Raw genomic sequence first — 25,518 nt, forward strand, 5'->3', positions numbered from 1 at the left:
TGTCTTTCAACACACATTCCCAAAGAAAGGAAATAGAAAATAAAGCACATTATTCAGAAGGATTTCACTGTGCACTGAGAGTAAAAAGCAGGCATGTATAAATGAAAATGCATTTGAAAGCCTTCCCCACTGAAATCTGGTAGGAGGTAAAACACTTCATTAGGATTTGTAACATTGATGGCGAACGACTTCACACCAAGTGCTACATTTGCGAATAAGGCACAAAATTGACTGTCAAAGAGATGTAAGACCATAGCAGATTCCAATCCATTTTGCACAAAGTACTCTATAGGAATACTGTACCTCTGAAAATCCAGGATTTAGATTTCATAAACCATTGGTAGAGACTCACCGTTGAATCTTCATTTGGTTGTGAAATAAGGTTTCTCTGTAATGACACTATGTGAAGGGCACAGCTACATCCCCAAAATCAGTGGGCATTTTATTGATGTGCTCAGAGAACTTTACTCAAAAAGCCATCTATATCCTGTAAATTTTAAATAGAGACAATGACACATACTAATGTTATAATGATCATAATTATGTGTCACTTGGCAAAATGTATGGTTAAAGCTAATGTCAGAGTCACGTTTTAGAATTCAGAGTTAGACACTTACAAAGTAAAGCCTCTGATCTTCTGCTCATATCAGCTTCTGTTATTGACAAACTTATTAGCATGTAAAAGTATGTTTGCTTGGCTGAATTACAGACACACGACTTGTAAGCACCTTTTAAAACAGATCCTACTCTTCAGTATTTAACTGTATCTTTACCATCCCCTTCCTCCCAACCACTGTTCTTCCTCCTGGCTGACATTTTTTTCCTAGATAAGAGTCAAAACCATCAGGAGTAACCCTGTCTTTCATTATAAGTACAACATATGTCATTCAATATTCTTTGTATTAAAAAAAAAAAAAAAAGCCAAGAGCTTAACTCCTTGCAGTGTCTAGGGTGAGAAAAAGATCAGTTCCACAGGACCTTAGTTTCTCACCCCTTCCATCAAAAGTATATGATTTTATCTATTTGTTTTTGCATTAGATTTTATGAAATCTAGATGTACTTACCATGTTTACACATAGTTTTGATCACATACCCTGGCATGAAATTCTTAATACTTCTGATTTTCCTTTATCTGAAGGATTTTATCTCCATTTCCACGTTGATTTCAACTGTCTTGGTAGAGTTTGAGCTCCTCAAGGACAGGGAATATGTCTGACTCTTCTGTATCCCAAAGTGCTATAGTGCCTGTAGAATAAATGCATTGAATTTTAGTTTTGTGACTATTAAAATGTAACCTTTTAGGATTTTTTCAATTGTGTAGAGTTAAAAGAGATTCAAAGTTTAAATGGCTTGAAACAGATTATTTGAGAAAACTACATAGCACCCTTGTTATTTCTAGATAGTTTCAGCATGGTCTTAGTTTTAAGCTGTCTTGTGGTTTTCAAACTTCCCTGCAGGTAAGACTCACCTTGATATTTGTCAAACATACATATCCTACAGAATCAGAATATGTAAGAGAGAAGTCTGATAATATTAGATTTCAGCTATTGGGACATTGCTGAATCGTGCTTAAAGAGCAATACTGAAATGTGTGATGAAAGATGAAACTGATCAGGAACTGAGGAGGAAATGAAACTCATCACAAGAAGCAACAGGGAGCTGCTGCTTTTAGTAGCATCAGTGATTATATTCCTGGGAATTTTCATTAGAAAGAGGAGCTGACAGACCTTAAACTACTTTGCTAGCCAGAGTTCCAGTACAAGCAGATGCAGTGTCAATATGCAAAAACCATATCATTTGAATACCCATTTTCCATTCTGTATCATTGTGAATCACTCTTAAAATCTAATATGGGAGTGACTAAAAGGACAAGACTGAGAAGAGAATGATTATAACCTTAGCAGGACATCAGGAACATAAGAAACCAGATGCTTAGCAAGTACATAACTCAGTCTCAGAATGCTGACAAAGTGGTGATCTTAAAAATATATTAGAGAACTATCTGTATGCAGGTCAGGAAGCAACAGTTAGAACTGGACATGGAACAACAGACTTGTTCCAAATAGGAAAAGGAGTACATCAAGGCTGTATATTGTCACCCTGCTTATTTAACCTATATGCAGAGTACATCATGAGAAACGCTGAATTGGAAGAAACACAAGCTGGAATTAAGATTGGCGGGAGAAATATCAATAACTTCAGATATGCAGATGACACCACCCTTATGGCAGAAAGTGAAGAGGAACTAAAAAGCCTCTTGATGAAAGTGAAAGTGGAGAGTGAAAAAGTTGGCTTAAAGCTCAACATTCAGAAAACGAAGATCATGGCATCCGGTCCCATCACTTCATGGGAAATAGATGGGGAAACAGTGGAAACAGTGTCAGACTTTATTTTGGGGTGCTCCAAAATCACTGCAGATGGTGGTTGCAGCCCTGAAATTAAAAGACACTTACTCCATGGAAGAAAAGTTATGACCAACCTAGACAGTACATTCAAAAGCAGAGACATTACTTTGCCAACTAAGGTTCGTCTACTCAAGGCTATGGTTTTTCCTGTGGTCATGTATGGATGTGAGAGTTGGACTGTGAAGAAGGCTGAGCACCGAAGAATTGATGCTTTTGAACTGCGGTGTTGGAGAAGACTCTTGAGAGTCCCTTGGACTGAAAGGAGATCCAACCAGTCCATTCTGAAGGAGATCAGCCCTAGGATTTCTTTGGAAGGAATGATGCTAAAGCTGAAGCTCCAGTACTTTGTCCACCTCATGTGAATAGTTGACTCATTGGAAAAGACTGTGATGCTGGGAGGGATTGGGGGCAGGAGGAGAAGGGGACGACAGAGGATGAGATGGCTGGATGGCATCACGGACTCGATGGACATGAGTCTGAGTGAACTCTGGGAGCTGGTGATGGACAGGGAGGCCTGGCGTGCTGCGATTCACGGGGTCGCAAAGAGTCGGACACGACTGAGCAACTGAACTGAACTGACCAGTAGTTGAATTGATCCGTCTGATTCAGTTTTCATCACTTCGAGATTAAACTCTACACTGTCACTTTTAATTGATGACATTTCTCTGTTGCTTACATGGGAAAACATTCTCTTTATTTCTTTATCCTATGTATCTAAAATAGGTAACAAGATAGTCTTTCTTTCTATTTTCACATTGTCCAATTTCTGAGTCATTCAGTTCAATCCAGTTGCTCAGTTGTGTCCAACTCTTTGCGACTCCATGGACTACAGCACACCAGGCTTCCCTGCCCATTACCAACTCCTGGAGCTTGCTCAAACTCATGTTCATTGAGTCAGTGATGCCATCCAACCTTTTCATCCTCTGTTATCCCCTTCTTCTCCTGCCTTCAATCTTTCCCAGCATCAGAGTCTTTTCCAGTGAGTCAGTTCCTCGCATCAGGTATCTGAGTCAAGAAAGTACTGTTATTATAGCTGATACATATTAGGCAACTTCATATTTTTTGTAATATTTACTGGATACCTGTTAACTGACTAAGTCATACTTGGTAGAGTTCTGAAGGGATAGTGACAGAATACAGAGCTGATCACAGGAGTAATCAGGGAAGCTCTTATTTTGCTTAATGTCTTGTAGGTTAGTTGTAGAAATAAATATCAATTACTGTTGTAACTGATAGTACTATTGATGGGATAATATATGGAGTTACAGAGCCATGAAAGAGACCAAAAAAAAAAAAAATCAGTTAGGCACAATGTTTTATTGGTTATCTATTGTTGCATAATGAAATACACCAACAGAAACAACAGAGCTTCTGTTGGTCAGAAGTCTACACACCAGGTAGCTGAATCCCTTACTCAGAATTTCTCCCATGGCTGCACATAAGGTATAAGCTAGGGTTATAATCATTTTGGGGTTCAGCTAGGGGAGAATTCACATCCAAACTCAATCACAGGGTTGTTATCAGGAATTGGTTTCTTGTAGGCCATTGATCTGAGAACTTCAGGCCTGTGGTTGGTAGCTGGAAGCCAGCCTCAGTCATTTCCACTGGGTCTCTCTATATAGCTCAGCTCACAAAATGTCAGCTAGATTTCATCAAAGTCAGAAGTAAGAGAGTAAGAGAAGGCCAGCGAAAAATAAACCAGTCTTTTGTAACCTGACTTTGGATGTGACATTTGTTTTCTATCGCTGTATTCTAGTGTTTAGAAGTGGGCCACACACTCTCTTTTAAATGCACTGGGTGGGAGGTGGCGGGGTGGGGGGGGGGGCGCAGATTATACAAGGTCATAAGTATCTGGAATCAGGAAACATTAAGAACCATTTTAGAGGCTGCCTAGTATAGTTACTAATACAGATTTCTTAAAACAGTGGAGCAATCAGAGACCTAAGTTTTGCTGTGGAATCAGGTGTAATAATGAATGCTAAATATTAGCCAAGATAAGAGCTGTGGTGCTGTGCTATGCTTAGTTGCTCAGTCATATCTGACTCATTGCAACCCTATGGACTACAGCCCACCAGGCTCCCCTGTCCATGGGATTCTCCAGGAATTAATGCTAGAGTGCATTGCCATGCCCTCTTCCAGAGGATCTTCCCAACCCAGGAACTGAACGTATGTCTCCCGCATTGCAGGCAGATTCTTCACCATCTGAGCCACCAGGGAAGCCATGTGGTAGTAACGATGATAACAGTAGCAGCAGCAGCAACGACAATAACAAGTTCAACAATAAAAGTAATCTAGAAGAAAGAAAAATATTTTTAATATTCTACTAATATATCTACTAATTCTGTATTCTAGATACAGTAGCTGGATTCATTTCAGAGGCAGATGACTTGGATATTTTGAAAAAAAAATAAAACAACAATGATATTTTTTGTCATGATAGGTGAGGGATTTCTGGCTTGATCTGGAAATTTTTCTACAGACAGCAAGCCAAACTCATTAGTGCATTGTGAAATCAATTAAGTGGATTGAGATCAGGATGCAGAAGACAGAGAATGAAAACTGTATCTATTCAGTATTTTAAAATATCAGGGATATGAAGTCTTACCTAGGAAAGGAAAGTCATATGGGAAAAACCTTGCAAGGAAAATTGACCTAAGGCAAGGTTAGGAAGCTTGGAATTTGATTCTAATATTTTATCACTATTTAAAATTCCTCCTAAGTCCCCATATATTTCATCAGAATTCTTTGCTTGTGTTAGTGGTACATGGAGACAATGAATGAAAATGTATGTGAGGTGAGTGTTACAGAGAGAAGTCAGCCACATGGAAGTGGAGACCCAGAACTAAGATCTGGGCAAGAAAGCAGGAAGCTGCAGGATCAGCTCAGACTCAGACATGAGACCCAGTCAGGCCGTCATCAATATCTGAGGAGTGAGACTAGAAGCGGCATTAGGTCAGACCTGCACTTCACCATGCTCCTTAGGATAGGAGTAGGAGGCAATTAGATCCAAGAGGCTGTGACTGAAAATGGGACTTAGAACCCAAGATCAAAGTAAAACCTAGTGTAATTGGACACAAAATCCTAGTACCTCAAGAGAAGGATGAGACAGTTGTCATTGGACTGGTTCAGGGATAGCAAGGCTGCCATTACTGATGGGGTTCACCAGTACCCTTCCCCTTGACATGGGAAGAATTATGAACCTTAATAAATCTTCTTCTGGCTTCTCCCTAATAATCTCACACATGCATATGTCAGAAAATGTTTGGAACATTGTGTTCTCCTCATGATCTGATCCATGCCACCTTAAGAAAACAAACAAAAAATTCCATATTTTACTGACAATGATAATTACCATTCCAGACTCTGTTCCTTCTTTTACAGAAATATTTTCAATCTTAAAATGTCATTCATTTTTATAATAACTATTAATATCCATTATTAATGCTTAAGGAAATTCAAAGTACTTATTCTTGTGAAAATCACATGTAATTCTTTTTAAAAAATATCCTTCAGATATACTTATTCTATGGATATTTTAAGAACAGCTTTATTTAAAATCTCAGAAAAGATGGTTTATAACTATAATATAATTTATTCTACTTTGTGAGTTTATTATTGTGACTCATTTTATAATAGGCATTCTTTTATATATTTGAATTTTTAAATGTTTTGGTGTAAAAAATTTCCTAAAATATGGGAGCTTGAGGATATTAGCTCCTGCTTTTTGGCTGAAGCAATAATTGGTAAAATGAACTCAGGCATAGTTAGTGGTTTCAAGATACTGGAGGAAACTAATAGAGGACAAGTGTATAGTGAAATCGGAATTGACTCTGTTTCTGGGTCTTTTTCCTGCTAAGGGAATATAGTTAGTCGTTCTATGAAACAGGGACATAAAATAGTCTCATATACAAATGAAAGTTATAATATGTTTGTTTGTTTTGTTTTGTTTTTTTCAGATTAGCAGTTAAGCCGGAGAAGGCAATGGCAACCCACTCCAGTGATCTTGCCTGGAGAATCCCAGGGATAGGGGAGCCTGGTGGGCTGCCATCTATAGGGTCACACAGAATCGAACACAACTGAAGTGACTTAGCAGCAGCAGCAGCAGCAGTTAAGCAAAGATAAACATTTATCAGATTGTGAAGAAAGAAGACAACAATGAAAAATAATACTAATTTCAGTGCAAAGATAGAAACAATGAATAGACAATGAATATAGAAAGACCTGAGCTTTCCTATAAAGGAATGAGTGAGAGGAATGATGTATTCAATTTACTAGTGAGGGAATTATGCAAATGGGTACTATATTTTCTTGGTAAAACATAATTAGATATAGATTATAAAATACTGTCAATAAGTGCATCAGGCTGGCATCTGGGAACTGACACTAGTAATTGTAATAGTTGTATTAGCTTTCTACTGCTGTGCAATGAATTATCACAAACTTAAGTGATACCACAAACAACATCTGTTTATTATCTCAGGCTTTCTAGGTGGCTCAGTGGTAAAGAATCTGCCTTCCAGTGCAGCAGAGGCAAGAGATGTGGGTTTGATCCCACAGTCAGGAAGATCCCCTGGAGAAGAACATGGAAAGCAACTCTGGTATTCTTGTCTGGAGAATTCCATGGACAGAAGAGCCTGGCAGGTTTTAGTCTATGGAGTCACAAACAGTCAGACAAGACTGAACACACATGTCATACACTATCTCAGTTTCTACAGGTCAGAAGTTTGAGTGCTGCTTACCTGAATCCTCTGCAGAGCTCTCACTAGGCTTAAATCAAAATGGTAGCTGGGGTTCCATTCCTTTTTGGTGTTTAGTGTTCTTTTCTAAGCTCTTGTGGTTATTGGCAAAATTCAGTTTCTTCAACCTAGAAGTCTGATATTTCCTTTTTTTTTTTTTTTTTTTTGCCTGTCAGCTAGGTACCACTCTCAGCTCCAGTCCTCCTTCAGAAACTAGCCACATGGCCCCTCCATTGGCAGTTCATGACATGATTATTTCTTTTCTTTTACATCAGTAAGGGAGTTATTCTTTAAAAAAACTTGCCTGATTAGGTCAGCCCCACTAAGGATCTGCTGTGCTGTGCTGTGCCTAATTAATTTCAGTTCAGTTCAGTCACTCAGTCGTGTCCGACTCTTTGCGACCCCATGAATCGCAGCATGCCAGGCCTCCCTGTCCATCACCATCTCCTGGAGTTCACTCAAACTGACGTCCATCGAGTCTGTGATGCCATCCAGCCATCTCATCCTCTGTCATCCACTTTTCCTCCTGCCCCCAATCACTCCAAGCATCAGAGTCTTTTCCAGTGAGTCAACTCTTCAGATCAGGTGGACAAAGTATTGGAGTTTCAGCTTTAGCATCAGTCCTTCCAAGAACACCCAGGACTGATCTCCTTTAGAATGGACTGGTTGGATTTCCTTGCAGTCCAAGGGACTCTCAAGAGTCTTCTCCAACACCACAGTTCAAAAGCATCAGTTATTCGGCATTCAGCTTTCTTCACAGTCCAACTCTCACATCCATACATGACCACTGGAAAAACCATAGCCTTGACTAGATGGAACTTTGTTGGCAAAGTAATGTCCCTGCTTTTGAATATGCTATCTAGGTTGGCCTAATTACTTTAGTCACATCCAACTCTTTGCAACCCTATGAATTGTAGGCCACCAGGCTCCTCTGTCCATGGGATTCTCCAGGCAAGAATACTGGAATGGGTTGCCCTGGCTTCCTCCAGGGAATCTTCCTGACCCAGGGCTTGAACCCTCGTCTCTTATGTCTGTTGCATTGGCAGGAGGATACTTTACCACTAGCACCACCTGGGATAATCTCCTTCAAGGTCAAAGTCAACTAATTAAAGACCTTAATTACATGTGAAAAATCCCCTTACCTTTGCCATGTCACCTTATCATGAGAGCAATATTTCATCAGATCCACACATTTTGTGTACACTCAAGGGAAGATGATAATACAAAACATACACATCAGGTGGTGGGAATCTTGGGAGCTCTATAGAATCCTGGTTACTACAATCTGCCTCCCTGCCCCCCAGAGATGCACATACTTCACAAATGCAAAATATTTCCACTATCTATCAAAATTCCTGACTCTCATTCTATCACATATTTGGCTTAAAATCCCATATCTCGTCATCTAAGTCTAAATCTCATTATTTTCAACTCAAAGTCTAAAATCGAAGCTAAATATCTCTAATTCAATGACCACAATCTCATAATCAACTGCATAATAATTAACTATTTATTATAATAAATCAGATGCAGTTGTAGCTCCTAGATGTTGTCCTTTAGTACACAGCTCCCAGAGACACTTTCTCTCCATTGGTTTTGCCACCTGGTCCCATTCACAGAGCCTACTGAAAATGGAAAATGGCTTCATTTTCCATCTTTCTCCCCCTACTTTGCTAAAGTGATAGTGGTAAATAAAATTGTAGATATTTAAAGTGTACACTATGTAGATATGATATGCATGCATGTTGTGAAATGATTAGCATAATCAAGTTAATGCAGGTATTACCTCACATAGTTAATTGTGTGTGTGTGTGTATTTCTCAAACACTTAAGATCTATTCTCTTAGAAAGAGAATACTGTCTATAATACAGTATTAATTAATTTCCATATTATCCATTCAGTTCAGTTCAGTTGCTCAGTCGTGTCTGACTCTTTGTGACCCCATGAATCGCAGCACGCCAGGCCTCCCTGTCCATCACCAACACCCAGAGTTCACTCAGGCTCACATATATTGAGTCAGTGATGCCATCTAGCCATCTTATCCTCTGTCGTCCCCTTCTCCTCCTGCTCCTAATCCCTCCCAGCATCAGAGTCTTTTCCAATAAGTCAACTATTCACATGAGGTAGCCAAAATACAGGAGTTTCAGCTTTAGCATCGTTCCCTCCAAAGAAACTGCAGGGCTAATCTCCTTCAGAATGGACTGGTTGGATCTCCTTGCAGTCCAAGGGACTCTCAAGAATCTTCTGCAACACCACAGTTCTAAAGCATCAATTCTTTGGCACTCAGCTTTCTTCACAGTCTGACTCTCACATCCATACATGGCCACAGGAAAAACCATAGCCTTGACTAGATGGACCATTGTTGGCTCAGACAGTAAAGCATCTGTCTACAATGCTGGAGACTGGGTTCGATCCCTGGGTTGGGAAGATCCCCTGGAGAAGGAAATGTCAATCCACTCCAGTAATATTGCCTGGAAAATCCCATGGACAGAGGAGCCTGGTAGGCTACAGTCCATGGGGTCGCAAAGAGTCAGACACGACTGAGTGACTTCACTTTCACTTTGACTAGACAGACCATTGTTGGCAAAGTAATGTCTCTGCTTTTCAACATGCTATCTAAGTTGGTCATAACTTTTCTTCCAAGGAGTCAGCGTATTTTAATTTCATGGCTGCAGTCACCATCTGCAATGATTTTGGAGCAGCCCAAAATAAAATCTGACACTTTTTCCACTGTTTCCCCATCTACTTCTCATGAAGTGATGGGACCAGATGCCATGATCTTCATTTTCTGAATGTTGAGCTTTAAGCCAACTTTTTCACTCACCACTTTCACTTTCATCAAGAGGCTTTTTAGTTCCTCTCCACTTTCTTCCATAAAAGGGTGGTGTCATCTGCATATCTGAAGTTATTGATATTTCTCCTGCCAATCTTGATTCCAGCTTGTGTTTCTTCCAGTCCGGCGTTTCTCATGATGTACTCTGCATATAAGTTAAATAAGCAGGGTGACAATACACAGCCTTGTCGTACTCATTTTCCTATTAGGAACCAGTCTGTTGTTTCATGTCCAGTTCTAACTGTTGCTTCCTGACCTGCATACAGGTTTCTCAAGAGGCAGGTCAGGCAGTCTGGTATTCCCGTCTCTTTCAGAATTTTCCACAGTTTCTTGTGATCCACACAGTCAATGGTTTTCTCATAGTCAATAAAGCAGAAATAGATGTTTTACTGGAACTCTCTTGCTTTTTTGATGATCCAGCGGATGTTGGCAATTTGATCTCTGGTTCCTCTGCCTTTTCTAAAACCAGCTTGAACATCTGAACATCTTGAACATCTGGTTCATGTATTGAACATGGTTCATTTATTGCTGAAGCCTGGCTTGGAGAATTTTTAGAATTACTTTACTAGCATGTGAAATGAGTGAAATTGTGCAGTAGTTTGAGCATTCATTGGCATTGCCTTTCTTTGGGATTGGAATGAAAACTGACATTTTCCAGTCCTGTCGCCACTGCTGATTATAATAAATCAGATGCAGTTGTAGCTCCTAGATGTTACTATCTAATGTATAGATCTAATGTAACACTATACATTAGATCCCCTGAACTTTTTTTTATTCTGGAGCAGCCGTGAAGAGATATCCCATGCCCGAGGTAAGAGAAACCCAAGTAAGATGATAGGTGTTGCAAGAGGGCATCAGAGGGCAGACACACTGAAACCATACTCACAGAAAACTAGTCAATCTAATCACACTAGGACCACAGCCTTGTCTAACTCAATGAAACCAAGCCACAACTGCGGGGCAACCCAAGATGGGCGGGTCATGGTGGAGAGGTCTGACAGAATGTGGTCCACTGGAGAAGGGAATAGCAAACCACTTCAGTATTCTTGCCTTGAGAACCCCATGAACAGTATGAAAAAGCAAAATGATAGGATACTGAAAGAGGAACTCCCCAGGTCAGTAGGTGCCCAATATGCTACTGGAGATCAGTGGAGAAATAAGTCCAGAAAGAACGAAGGCATGAAGCCAAAGCAAAAACAATACCCAGTTGTGGATATAACTGGTGATAGAAGCAAGATCCGATGCTATAAATAGCAACATTGCATAGGAACCTGGCATGTCAGGTCCATGAATTGAGGCAAACTGTAAGTGGTCAAACAACAGATGGCAAGAGTGAACGTTGACATTCTAGGAATCAGAGAACTAAAATGGACTGGAATGGGTGAATTTAACTCACATGACCATTATATCTACTAGTGTGGGCAGGAATCCCTCAGAAGCAATGGAGTAGCCATCATGGTCAACAAAAGAGTCTGAAATACAATACTTGGATGCAATCTCAAAAACAAGAACAGAATGATCTCTGTTCGTCTCCAAGATAAACCATTCAATGTCACAGTTATGCAAGTCTATGCCCCAACCAGTAACACTGAAGAAGCTGAAGTTGATTGGTTCTATGAAGAACTATAAGACCTTTTAGAACTAACAACCAAAAAAGATATCCTTTTCATTATAGGACACTGGAATGCAAAAGTAGGAAGTCAAGAAACACCTGGAGTAACAGGCAAATTTTGCCTTGGAATATGGAATGAAGCAGGGCAAAGACTAATAGAGTTTTGCCAAGAAAATGCACTGATCATAGCAAACACCCACTTCCAACAACACAAGAGAAGACTCTACACATGGACATCACCAGACGGTCAACACCAAAATCAGATTGATTATATTCTTTGCAGACAAAGATGGAGAAGCTCTATATAGTCAACAAAAACAAGACCAGGAGCTGACCGTGGCTCAGATCATAAACTCCTTCTTACCAAATCGAGACACAAATTGAAGAAAGGGAAAACCGCTAGACCTTTCAGGTATGACCTAAATCAAATCCCTTATGATTATTCTGTGGAAGTGAGAAATAGATTTAAGGGACTAGATCAGATAGATAGAGTGCCTGATGAACTATGGAATGTGGTTTGTGACATTGTACAGGAGACAAGGATCAAGACCATCCCCATGGAAAAGAAATGCAAAAAAGCAAAATGGCTGTCTGGGGAAGCCTTACAAATAGCTGTGAAAAGAAGAGAGGTGAAAGCAAAGGAAAAAAGGAAAGATATAAGCATCTGAATGCAGAGTTCCAAAGAATAGCAAGAAGAGATAAGAAAGCCTTCTTCAGTGATCAATGCAAAGAAATAGAGAAAAAGAACAGAATGGGATAGGCTAGAGATCTCTTCAAGAAAATTAGAGATACCAAGGGAACATTTCATGCAAAGATGGTCTCGATAAAGGACAGAAATGGTCTGGACCTAACAGAAGCAGAAGATATTAAGAAGAGGTGGCAAGAATACACAGAAGAACTATACGAAAAAGATCTTCACGACCAAGATAATCATGATGGTGTGATCACTCATCTAGAGCCAGACATCCTGGAATGTGAAGTCATGTGGGCCTTGAAAAGCATTGCTATGAACAAAGCTAGTGGAGGTGATGGAATTCCAGTTGAGTTATTTCAAATCCTGAAAGATGATGCTGTGAAAGTGCTGCACTCAATATCCCAGCAAATTTGGAAAACTCAGCAGTGGCCACAGGACTGGAAAAGGTCAGTTTTCATTCCAATTCCAAAGAAAGGAAATGCCAAAGAATGCACAAAGTACCGCATGATTGCACTCATCTCACATGCTAGTAAAGTGATGCTCAAAATTCTCCAAGCCAGGCTTTAGCAATATGTGAACCATGAACGTCCAGATGTTCAAGTTGGTTTTAGAAAACACAGAGGAACTAGAGATCAAATTGCCAACATTCGCTGTATCATCAAAAAAGCAAGAGAGTTCCAGAAAAACATCTACTTCTGCTTTCTTGACTATGCCAAAGCCTTTGACTGTGTGGATCATAATAAACTGTGGAAAATTCTGAAAGAGATGGGAATACCACACCACTTGACCTGCCTCTTGAGAAACCTGTGTGCAGGTCAGGAAGCAACAGTTAGAACTGGACATGAAACAACAGACTGGTTCCATATAGGTAAAGGAGTATGTCAAGGCTGTATATTGTCACCCTGCTCATTTAATTTATATGCAGAGCACATCATGAGAAACGCTGAACTGGAAGAAACACAAGCTGAAATCAAGATTGCCAGGAGAAATATCAATAACCTCAGATATGCATATGACACCACCCTTATGGCAGAAAGTGAAGAGGAACTAAAAAGCCTCTTGATGAAAGTGAAAGTGGAGAGTGAAAAAGTTGGCTTAAAGCTCAACATTCAGAAAACGAAGATCATGGCATCCAGTCCCATCACTTCATGGGAAATAGATGGGGAAACAGTGGAAACAGTGTCAGAATTCATTTTTTTGGGCTCTAAAATCACTGCAGATGTTGATTGCAGCCATGAAATTAAAAGACACTTACTCCATGGAAGAAAAGTTATGACCAACCTAGATAGGATATTCAAAAGCAGAGACATTACCTTGCCGACTAAGGTCCATCTAGTCAAGGCTATGGTTTTTCCTGTGGTCGTGTATGAATGGGAGAGTTGGACTATGACGAAGGCTGAGCACCGAAGAATTGATGCTTTTGAACTGTGGTGTTGGAGAAGACTCTTGAGAATCCCTTGGACTGCAAGGAGATCCAGCCAGTCCATTCTGAAGGAGATCAGCCCTGCGATTTCTTTGGAAGGAATGATGCTAAAGCTGAAACTCCAGTACTTTGGCCACCTCGTATGAAGAGTTGACTCATTGGAAAAGACTGTGATGCTGGGAGGGATTGGGGGCAGGAGGAGAAGGGGATGACAGAGGATGAGATGGCTGGATGGCATTACGGACTTGATGGACGTGAGTCTGACTAAACTCCGGGAGATGGTGACGGACAGGGAGGCCTGGCGTGCTGCGATTCATGGGGTCGCAAAGAGTTGGACATGACTGAGAGACTGAACTGAACTGAACCCTAGACCACATGTTCACATTTCTTCTGCTCACCCCCCGGCATCTAGTAACCACCATTCTCTTTATGTCTATCAACTTGGCTTTTTCCCCCTTCAGTTTCCACATATACAGTGTTTGTCTTTCTGTGCTTGATTTATTTCACTTAGCATAATGTGCTTCCATTTCATCCATGTTGTCATAAATGACAGGATTTACCTCTTCTTTATGCCTAAATCATATCCCATTTACTGTGCATGTGTGTGTGGTGTGTGTAGTGATGTCAAGATGCTGGCATGAATAAATAGAGGAGAATCGTATAATAAAATTAGAATTGGCTATGTTTCTGGATCGTTTTCCTGCTGAAAGTATATAGTTAGTAATTCAGTATACTTTTACTTTATCCATTCATTGTTTCAAGGTGAGCATAAAAGCATTTCTCTGAGATTTCTCCCTTTTAAAGGACACACCCAATTAATTCAAGCCTGCCCTGGATAATACCACTTTTTTACTAGATCAGAATCACCTAAATAAGGATCTTAAGTATATCTGCAAAACTTCTTTATTCAGGTAACACATCATAACAGTGATAATACATGATATTTGCAGGTAGAGCTTACACTTAAATGGATGTATTAGTTTGGCCAAGAAGTGGGTTAGGGATTTTCCCTAATATGGTACCAAAAATCCCTAACAATTTTTTTTTGCCAACCCAGCAGTAATGCCTGTAATGGGTTTAGGAGGAGATTGAAATCTTAGAGGCCATTTTAGAATTATGCCTACTGTAACAGGCTATACCAAAATAAGGTCATTAACCCACATTCATTTTAAACTTGAAGTCTATAGGCAGGGAAATGATGACATATTTCTTATTTTTAGGTGGTTTAAATATTCCAAATATTGTCAATAATGATTTCTATTATTATGGAACTCAAATCACCGAAGAATTGATGCTTTTGAACCGTGGTGTTGGAGAAGGCTTTTGAGAGTTCCTTGGACTGCAAGAAGATCCAACCAGTTCATCCTAAGGGAAATCAGTCCTGAATATTCATTTGAAGGACTGATGCTGAAGTTGAAACTCCAATACTTTGGCCACCTGATAGGAAGAACTAACTTATTGGAAAAGACCCTGATCCTGGAAAGATTGAAGGTGGGAGGAGAAGGAGATGACAGAGAATGAGATGGTTGGATGGTGTCACCGACTCCATGGACATGAGTTTGAGCAGGCTCCAGGAGTTGATGATGGACAGGGAAGCCTGGTGTGCTGCAGTCCATCCAGTCACAAAGAGTTGGACACGACTGAGCGACTGAACTGACCTCCACTCAACTCAACTCAGATTAAGAGGAGAGGGTGTTAATGGCACAATGTAGAAGTAAGAGCATCTTGTACTTAATCAAAATGCATATGGGTGGGTAAGACCAAAGGGGAAGCAAATAATAAAAGTTTAAACTGATAGTTATACTTCAATATTTCAAAGAAATTTTGGCAGGTGTGATAAATCTATAATAAGCACTAACTGCTTTAAAACCAGAGAGGATGGGAAACAACTGTGTGGGTTAAGGAAGTCCAAGCAGGAGTTCTCATATAAAAAGGAGAAAATGTGTTTTAGATGGATTTTGCTGCAAGATACAAAGCTGTGTACAGTCTGTTTAGAGAACATTAGGGCAGGAATGTGGGGGCTTCACAGATGTCTCATTGTTAAAGAATCTGCTTGCAATGAAGGAGACACAGGAGACATGAATTTGATCCCAGGGTCGGGAAGATGCTCTGGAGAAGGGTTGGCAAGAATAGTTTCTAGTATTCTTGCCTGGAAACTCTCATGGACAGAGGAGCCTGGTGGACTACAGTCCATAGGGTTGCAAAAAGTCAGACATGACTGACCAATTAAGCACAAACAGATACGTGGGCAGATACGTGGAACATATCTTGGGTGACAGAATACTAGTGTATATTGACAGAATACTACTGTATGTTGAGGTCAGATTGTGAAGAATGGCATCATCAGCTTGATGGTCATGAGTCTGAACAAGTTCCAGAAGTTGGTGATGAACAGGGAAGCCTGGCGTGCTGCAGTCCATGGGGTTGCAAAGAGTTGGACATGACTGAGGGACTGAACTGAACTGATAAACGATCCCTATGTCATTCTCCACAAGTGTGATGTTTTCATGTAAGAAGAAACTTTAAACATCTTTAAGCAGTTGAATTTTTTTTTGACTTTTGAAATTTTTAAATTAAGATCTCATGGAGCTTGGAATATCTCAAAGAAAGGCTGTGCTTATGTACTGTTTGGAGCTTTTATCATCCCACCTGTGAAACTTCCTTCTTACCTCAAAGTAAAGAAAACATAAAGAGCCAAACAAAGTGTAAGTGTGGATGCACTGATTAACAAAGTCCCTATCTACTAAATATATACATTTACTTATTAATATGAAGACAAATAGGCTTCTCTGGCAGTTCAACTGGTAAAGAATCTGCCTGCAATGCAGGAGACCCCAGTTCAATTCCTGGGTCAGGAAGATCCCCTGGAGAAGGTATAGGCTGCCCACTCCAGTATTCTTGGGCTTCCTTGGTGGCTCAGATGTTAAAGAATCTGCCTGCAATGCAAGAGACTTGGATTCAATCCCTGGGTTGGGAAGATCCCCTGGAGGAGGATATGGCAACCCACCCCAGTATCCTTGCCTGGAGAATCCCCATGGACAGAGGAGCCTGGTGGGCTACAGTCCAAGACACAACTGAGTGACTAAGCACAGCACAGCACATGAAAACAAATAAAAATAAATAGTATTATTGTAGTAGGTTTTTTGTTGAGGGGCTGCTTAGCTACAAACAATCCCTGCCCAATCTTTTCCAAAAACTGCACCTAATACCCCTTGATAGACTTTTAGAGACCATGTCTGCCTTATGTAGCCCTTCCCATCTGGCAGAGAACATTTGAGCAAGGAGTATAAAGCTGACTCAAAAAAAGTTAATAGGATTATCTGTCCCAGAATTTTAAACTTTGAACAGAGAGAGATTGAAAGTTGTTAAGCATTCATGTAGCCTTCTAGAGAAAAAGTGGACAGAGTAAGCTTGTTTTTATCTGGTCAGCAGGCAAGGATGGTTTTTGGATTTTTTAATGGAAAAAAAATAAAAACAGAATGGTATTTCATGGTACATGAAAATTCTGTGGCATTCATATTTCAGTGTATATAAATAGTTTTATTGGTGCACAGATACTCACTTATTTGTGTGCTGTGATTTGTTGCTTTCACTGCATTGGTAGCAGTGAGTAATATGACAAAGACTGCATCGTCCACAAAGCATAATGTGTTTTCTATCTGGCTCTTTGTGGAGGGAAAAAAATAAATTTTGCTTACTATAGTCTAGAGGAGAGAACCATGGATATTTTTAATTAAGAAAAAAAATGTTAAGTAGAAAACACACAAAAAAGAGCTGTCCTGGTTCAATCCCTTTTTAAGTCTTGTTTGCTCAACTATTGCTTTGATGACAAACTGTTTTAGTGTCTTCCCATTGAGGTTCCTCTTTCGTCTGAGCTAAGAGAGTCAGCTTTCATTGTTTACAACCCAAAGAACATTAACTAATATAATTATCTAATGACCTAGTCCAAGAAATCCATTAGCTTTGCATAATTATACAGCTGGATTGACCATTTCAAGTTAATTCATCAGTGAATTAGTGCAAACAAACAAGCAAAGTATTCATTTAAAAAATATCCAACACAGTGGGGAAAAAAATGCTTCAGTTTGTCTTAAATGGACAGCTAAGATTGTTAATGGAGTTTATATTATATGAATGGGTTACTGTGAAGTTGGAAATTATTATGGCCATTTTCAGAAAATCAGTTACTTCTGGGGATCAGGATTTAATTAGAATTCCTATGGTTCCTATAGAAACTCCATCTGGACCATACAGGAGAATAGGTGGATATCATACTCAATGCTACTCTTTAAGCTGTGCTAGAGGAAAAAGCTAGGACTTCCCTGGTGGCTCAGATGGTAAAGCATCTGTCTACAATGCGGGAGACCCAGGTTCAGTCCCTGGGTGGGGAAGATCCCCTGGAGAAGGAAATGGCAACCCACTCCAGTACTATTGCCTGGAAAATCCCATGGATAGAGGAGCCTACTAGACTACAGTTCATGAGGTAACAAAGAATTGGACACGACTGAGTGACTTCACTGAAGAGGAAAAAGCTGGCTTTTCAACTTTGCTTAATGAGCATGAACTTCAGTTACTCTTCAGATCACTCTGCAGAAGTTCTTTTTTCTTAGGCATTTTTTCCTCTGATGCAGCTTACTGATAGACAGTGGACTATAATTCAGCCTGTACGTAACCAACTCGATGGGTATACAACTGCCAAATTCCAGCCAGATTTCTCTTCCTATCTAAGTTCTCTAAAGGAGGTCATTATGCTTCTTGCTTAATTTCTTACAAGTTCAAATTAAGGGGCACAAATTACTGATTAAGCTTTTCATTCATTACTTTGCCTCACTATATCTACTCCAAGAATTTTATCCACTTGATTACTTCATTTTCTCTGACAAATCAACCATGTTCCAATTTTACTTTTCAATCCACACAGCCTGAACCATATAATAAGATGCATCACTGGTACATTCGTTACTTAACACAATGGCCTCACTCACTCTAACCGCTGCCTTTCCAATTGCCAACCGTGGGTCAAACATCTTTTCTACTCCACTTCTGATAAAGCAAGTGACACACAAAACATGCAATTCCCAAAGGTACCAGTGGCAAGGTGTGCAAAAGCATCACTTGACCCTTCATAGAATTGTAAAGTGGTTTTAGATTTTAAAAAAATGAAAGAATCATAGTAAGTCTTAAGAAAGTCATATATATATTTGGATGGAGCTCTCTCATTATCTCGTTATTATGGGCCCAAGACCCCAGAATATAAACAGAACTCTTTCCATGAGCAGTTGAGTTGCTTAATGTAGCATGTGACTTTCCAGTTCTCCCCACTGTAAGCAGGCCCAGTCCACCTGGGCTATGGCAAAAGGGAGAAAGTGATTAAAAAGAGCAGGCAGTGGCTGTTGGTATTAAGGTCTGTGTTGAGTAGAGGCATACTTTACCCGGGCCTCCCTGATGGCTCGTGGTAAAGAATTCACCTGCTAGTGCAGGAGATGAAGGTTCAATCCCTAGGTGGGGAAGATACCCTGAAGGAGGAAGTGGAACCCACTCCAGTGTTCTTGACTGGAAAATCCCATGGACAGAGAAGCCTGGAAGGCTACAGTCATGTCTATGAGTTGGACATGACATAGCAAATAAACAGCAAAAAAGAACAAGTGCTTTAATTAGATTGAATTTATACACAACCATTCATCTAAAAAGTACCATAACAAATTTTTTGTTCTTTTTCAATAGTAGCCTTAGGGCTTCTGTTTTATTGTCTGGAATATGAAACGTTGCATCAGAGAATTGTACAGGCCATGAATGGAGAGCCCTTGGAGGCCTCCTTCTCATCACTCTCCCCAAAAGGACTGTGGCTCTCCTCTAAGTAATTCTGACCAGGGCCTCACAAAACATTATTTTAAGATTCTTGGTCTAACAGAAGAATCAAATTATAAACCACATTTTCCCAGCTTTATGCCTAGAGCTGCCCTGGTCCTCAGATTATAATTTTGTTTCTCATAAAATAACCAGTAGTTATGATTTATATTTCCTAATTATCCCTGTTTCTCCATTTTTCTTCACTTCTCCAACTTCCATTCCATATGGAGAGAAAGTACATCCCTCCTTTTATCCAAAGGCAAATTTTTATTTTGTCCTTGACTATACTAGTATCACTTTCTAGAAGTTCATGCCATTTGTTAAAATCACATTATTGGCATCAAGTCTAGCCTGCTACCAACTCCACTGCAACAATCTGTACATTGTAAGATATAACTAGCCTGATCTTAGAACATCTTAGTTTTCCCACTATATATGTTGCTTTTCAAATTCAAAAACTTTTTAGTTAATACAGAGTACCATAAGTTCAACTGAATCAAAAGCATCATTGTTTGTAAGGGACAACAATATGTATGTTCCACTGAAAAGTTTAAAAAAAAAACAAAAAAAGTGCTTGTGCTAAGTGTTTGTTCACCAAATGAAGAAAATGTTGAAAATTGAGAAGTGGTATTTTCTTGTACAAAGGCAGTTAATTTCTGTTTGTGTTTGCAATATATTTATTTTATCAAGTAGTTTTTGATCAGTTGCTCTAAAGGATTCATAATAATTTTATCTGTGTTCGTTATTTATAATAATCATTAGCCCCATTTGTACAGCAATGTTCTCTTCAGAAAGAATGATCTGATTTTATATATAAGCATATTGTGATATTCACTTCACCAAAAATATTCAATAACTAAAAATCTAAGTGTGCCTCAAAAAATTTTAAATGTATTTCAGTTTCATGCAGAAATATCAGTCAGAACTTTGATTCATTTTTCTTTCTCAAGGATAAGAGAGGGACAAATATGTGTCGGAGTTGACTGATTATAAGTTTTGTGGCTCTGTAGCTGGCAACTTAGATTTTGGTCTGGAAAAGATGGAATATATTCCTTGTGCTGGAAAGAATCATCAGCATACATTGTGCCCTACACTGACGCTGATTATAGCTTCAGTTGAGGAGATAATGTTGATACAGATACAATAGTTAATCTCACTTCAATTCATGAGTAAAAAAAGAATTAGAAGTTCCTACTCCTACCTTTCTCTCCTCCATCATGAACATATGCACAAAAAATAACCTATGTCTTTATATTGTTCAATTCAGTTGAAATTGAATTGGTCACAGACTGGTTACGCTTATATTAATCCTTTTTCTGATACTGATAAGTACATGAATCCTTTTTGATTACTGCTATTTGTGACAATCGTAGGCCAAAGTAGAAAATTTACTGAGAAGTGCGTAATGGATACCCATGTGTAAAGTCATGAAATCAAAGAAGGAGATTAGCAGTGGTTGACATATTCTTTATAAAGTCATTTTTATGCTCTTGAGCCCAAAGTGAAAGTAAGAAGAGTCTTGAAACTGGTTTACAGCAAGAAATTACTATGCAACAGAAATAAGCTAAACATTATGGGGATTTGTTACATTTGAGCAAATCATAACTAAGAAGAGTATGAATCAATTTAATATTTAAATTTTAATATAGAGTATTTTAAACTATAGGTAACATTTCTTGTATACCTACTCTTCAAAATATATGTATATTTCTCACTGGTACCTGTGACAGATAAGTATATTCAAAAGGGATATTTTTTCTGTATTTATCTATAAGTATATAGTTGAATAAGGTTTGGTTTTAACCCCATTGATAGTAACTCATCAGCTGTTAGCAAAAGTTTATGTCTATCAAAAACTACTGCTATTATTAATTAACTTTAAGACTGGTTGCTAATGAACTTTAAGAACCCTGAAAAACTTACCAAGTTATGACTTGAAGAACTGAAGGGCCTTTTAAAATGCATGTGGACTTTTTTTTTTTTTTGTAGTTTATTTTTTATTTTTTATTTTTTTTTAATTTTAAAATCTTTAATTCTTACATGAGTTCCCAAACATGAACCCCCTTCCCACATCCCTCCCCATGACATTTCTGTGGGTCATCCCCATGCACCAGCCCCAAGCATGCTGTATCCTGCGTCAGACATAGACTGGCGATTCAATTCTTACATGATAGTACACATGATAGAATGCCATTCTCCCAAATCATCCCACCCTCTCCCTCTCCCTCTGAGTCCAAAAGTCCGTTATACACAGCTGTGTCCTTTTTCCTGTCTTGCATACAGGGTCGTCATTGCCATCTTTCTAAATTCCATATATATGTGTTAGTATACTGTATTGGTGTTTTTCTTTCTGGCTTACTTCACTCTGTATAATCGGCTCCAGTTTCATCCATCTCATCAGAACTGATTCAAATGAATTCTTTTTAATGGCTGAGTAATACTCCATTGTGTATATGTACCACAGCTTTCTTATCCATTCATCTGCTGATGGACATCTAGGTTGTTTCCATGTCCTGGCTATTATAAACAGTGCTGCGATGAACATTGGGGTACATGTGTCTCTTTCAATTCTGGTTTCCTCGGTGTGTATGCCCAGGAGTGGGATTGCTGGGTCATAAGGTAGTTCTATTTGCAATTCTTTAAGGAATCTCCACACTGTTCCCATAGTGGCTGTACTAGTTTGCATTCCCACTAACAGTGTAGGAGGGTTCCCTTTTCTCCACACCCTCTCCAGCATTTATTGCTTGCAGATTTTTGGATTGCAGCCATTCTGACTGGTGTGAAGTGGTACCTCATTGTGGTTTTGATTTGCATTTCTCTAATAATGAGTGATGTTGAGCATCTTTTCATGTGTTTGTTAGCCATCTGTATGTTTTCTTTGGAGAAATGTCTATTTAGTTCTTTGGCCCATTTTTTGATTGGGTCGTTTATTTTTCTGGAATTGAGCTGCATAAGTTGCTTGTATATTTTTGAGATTAGTTGTTTGTCAGTTGCTTCATTTGCTATTATTTTCTCCCATTCAGAAGGCTGTCTTTTCACCTTGCTTATATTTTCCTTTGTTTTGCAGAAGCTTTTAATTTTAATTAGATCCCATTTATTTATTTTTGCTTTTATTTCCAGAATTCTGGGAGGTGGATCATAGAGGATCCTGCTGTGATTTATGTCGGAGAGTGTTTTGCCTATGTTCTCCTCTAGGAGTTTTATAGTTTCTGGTCTTACATTTAGATCTTTAATCCATTTTGAGTTTATTTTTGTGTGCGGTGTTAGAAAGTGATCTAGTTTCATTCTTTTACAAGTAGTTGACCAGTTTTCCCAGCACCACTTGTTTAGAGATTGTCTACTTCATTGTATATTCTTGCCTCCTTTGTCAAAGATAAGGTGTCCATATGGGTGTGGATTTATCTCTGGGCTTTCTATTTTGTTCCATTGATCTATATGTCTGTCTTTGTGCCAGTACCATACTGTTTTGATGACTGTGGCTTTGTAGTAGAGCCTGAAGTCAGGCAAGTTGATTCCTCCAGTTCCATTCTTCTTTCTCAAGATTGCTTTGGCTATTCGAGGTTTTTTGTATTTCCATACAAATCTTAAAATTATTTGTTCTAGTTCTGTGAAAAATATGGCTGGTAGCTTGATAGGGATTGCATTGAATTGGTAAATTGCTTTGGGTAGTATACTCATTTTCACTATATTGATTCTTCCGATCCATGAACATGGTATATTTCTCCATCTATTAGTGTCCTCTTTGGTTTCTTTCATCAGTGCTTTATAGTTTTCTATATATAGGTCTTTAGTTTCTTTGGGTAGATATATTCCTAAGTATTTTATTCTTTTCGTCGCAATGGTGAATGGAATTGTTTCCTTAATTTCTTTTTCTACTTTCTCATTATTAGTGTATAGGAATGCAAGGGATTTTTGTGTGTTGATTTTATATCCTGCAATTTTACTATATTCATTGATTAGCTCTAGTAATTTTCTGGTGAAGTCTTTAGGGTTTTCCATGTAGAGGATCATGTTGTCTGCAAACAGTGAGAGTTTTACTTCTTCTTTTCCAATTTGGATTCCTTTTCTTTCTTTTTCTGCTCTGATTGCTGTGGCCAAAACTTCCAGAACTATGTTGAATAGTAGCGGTGAAAGTGGACACCCTTGTCTTGTTCCTGACTTTAGGGGAAATACTTTCAATTTTTCACCATTGAGGATAATGTTTGCTGTGGGTTTGTCATATACAGCTTTTATTATGTTGAGGTATGTTCCTTCTATTCCTGCTTTCTGGAGAGTTTTTATCATAAATTGATGTTGAATTTTGTCAAAGGCCTTCTCTGCATCTATTGAGATAATCATATGGTTTTTATTTTTCAATGTGTTAATGTGGTGAATTACATTGATTGATTTGCGGATATTGAAGAATCCTTGCATCCCTGGGATAAAGCCCACTTGGTCATGGTGTATGATCTTTTTAATGTGTTGTTGGATTCTGATTGCTAGAATTTTGTTGAGGATTTTTGCATCTATGTTCATCAGTGATATTGGCCTGTAGTTTTCTTTTTTTGTGACATCTTTGTCAGGTTTTGGTATTAGGGTGATGGTGGCCTCATAGAATGAGTTTGGAAGTTTACCTTCCTCTGCAATTTTCTGGAAGAGTTTGATTAGGATAGGTGTTAGCTCTTCTCGAAATTTTTGGTAAAATTCAGCTGTGAAGCCATCTGGACCTGGGCTTTTGTTTGCTGGAAGATTTCTGATTACAGTTTCAATTTCCGTGCTTGTGATGGGTCTGTTAAGATTTTCTATTTCTTCCTGGTTCAGTTTTGGAAAATTGTACTTTTCTAAGAATTTGTCCATTTCTTCCACGTTGTCCATTTTATTGGCATACAACTGCTGATAGTAGTCTCTTATGATCCTTTGTATTTCTGTGTTGTGTGTTGTGATCTCTCCATTTTCATTTCTAATTTTATTGATTTGATTTTTTTCTCTTTGCTTCTTGATGAGTCTGGCTAGTGGTTTGTCAATTTTATTTATCCTTTCAAAGAACCAGCTTTTGGCCTTGTTGATTTTTGCTATGGTCTCTTTTGTTTCTTTAGCATTTATTTCTGCCCTAATTTTTAAGATTTCTTTCCTTCTATTAACTCTGGGGTTCTCCAGTTCTTCCTTTTCTAGTTGCTTTAGGTGTAGAGTTAGGTTATTTATTTGACTTTTTTCTTGTTTCTTGAGGTATGCCTGTATTGCTATGAACTTTCCTCTTAGCACTGCTTTTATAGTGTCCCACAGGTTTTGGGTTGTTGTGTTTTCATTTTCATTAGTTTCTACGCATATTTTGATTTCTTTTTTGATTTCTTCTGTGATTTGTTGGTTATTCAGAAGTGTGTTGTTCAACCTCCATATGTTCGAATTTTTATTAGTTTTTCTCCTGTAATTGAGATCTAATCTTAATGCATTATGGTCAGAAAAGATGCTTGGAATGATTTCGATTTTTTTGAATTTATCAAGTTTAGATTTATGGCCCAGGATGTGATCTATCCTGGAGAAGGTTCCATGAGCACTTGAAAAAAAGGTGAAATTCATTGTTTTGGGGTGAAATGTCCTATAGATATCAATTAGGTCTAATTGATCTAATGTATCATTTAAAGTTTGCATTTCTTTGTTAATTTTCTGTTTAGTTGATCTGTTCATAGGTGTGAGTGGGGTATTAAAGTCTCCCACTATTATTGTGTTATTGTTGATTTCCCCTTTCATACTTGTTAGCATTTGTCTTACATATTGTGGTGCTCCTATATGGGGTGCAAATATATTTATAATTGTTATATCTTCTTCTTGGATTGATCCTTTGATCATTATGTAGTGGCCTTCTTTGTCTCTTTTCACAGCCTTTGTTTTAAAGTCTATTTTATCAGATATGAGTATTGCCACTCCTGCTTTCTTTTGGTCTCTATTTCCATGGTATATCTTTTTCCAGCCTTTCACTTTCAGTCT

This window comes from Capricornis sumatraensis, chromosome 6 (assembly GCF_032405125.1).
Source record: "Capricornis sumatraensis isolate serow.1 chromosome 6, serow.2, whole genome shotgun sequence".
NCBI lineage: Eukaryota > Metazoa > Chordata > Mammalia > Artiodactyla > Bovidae > Capricornis > Capricornis sumatraensis.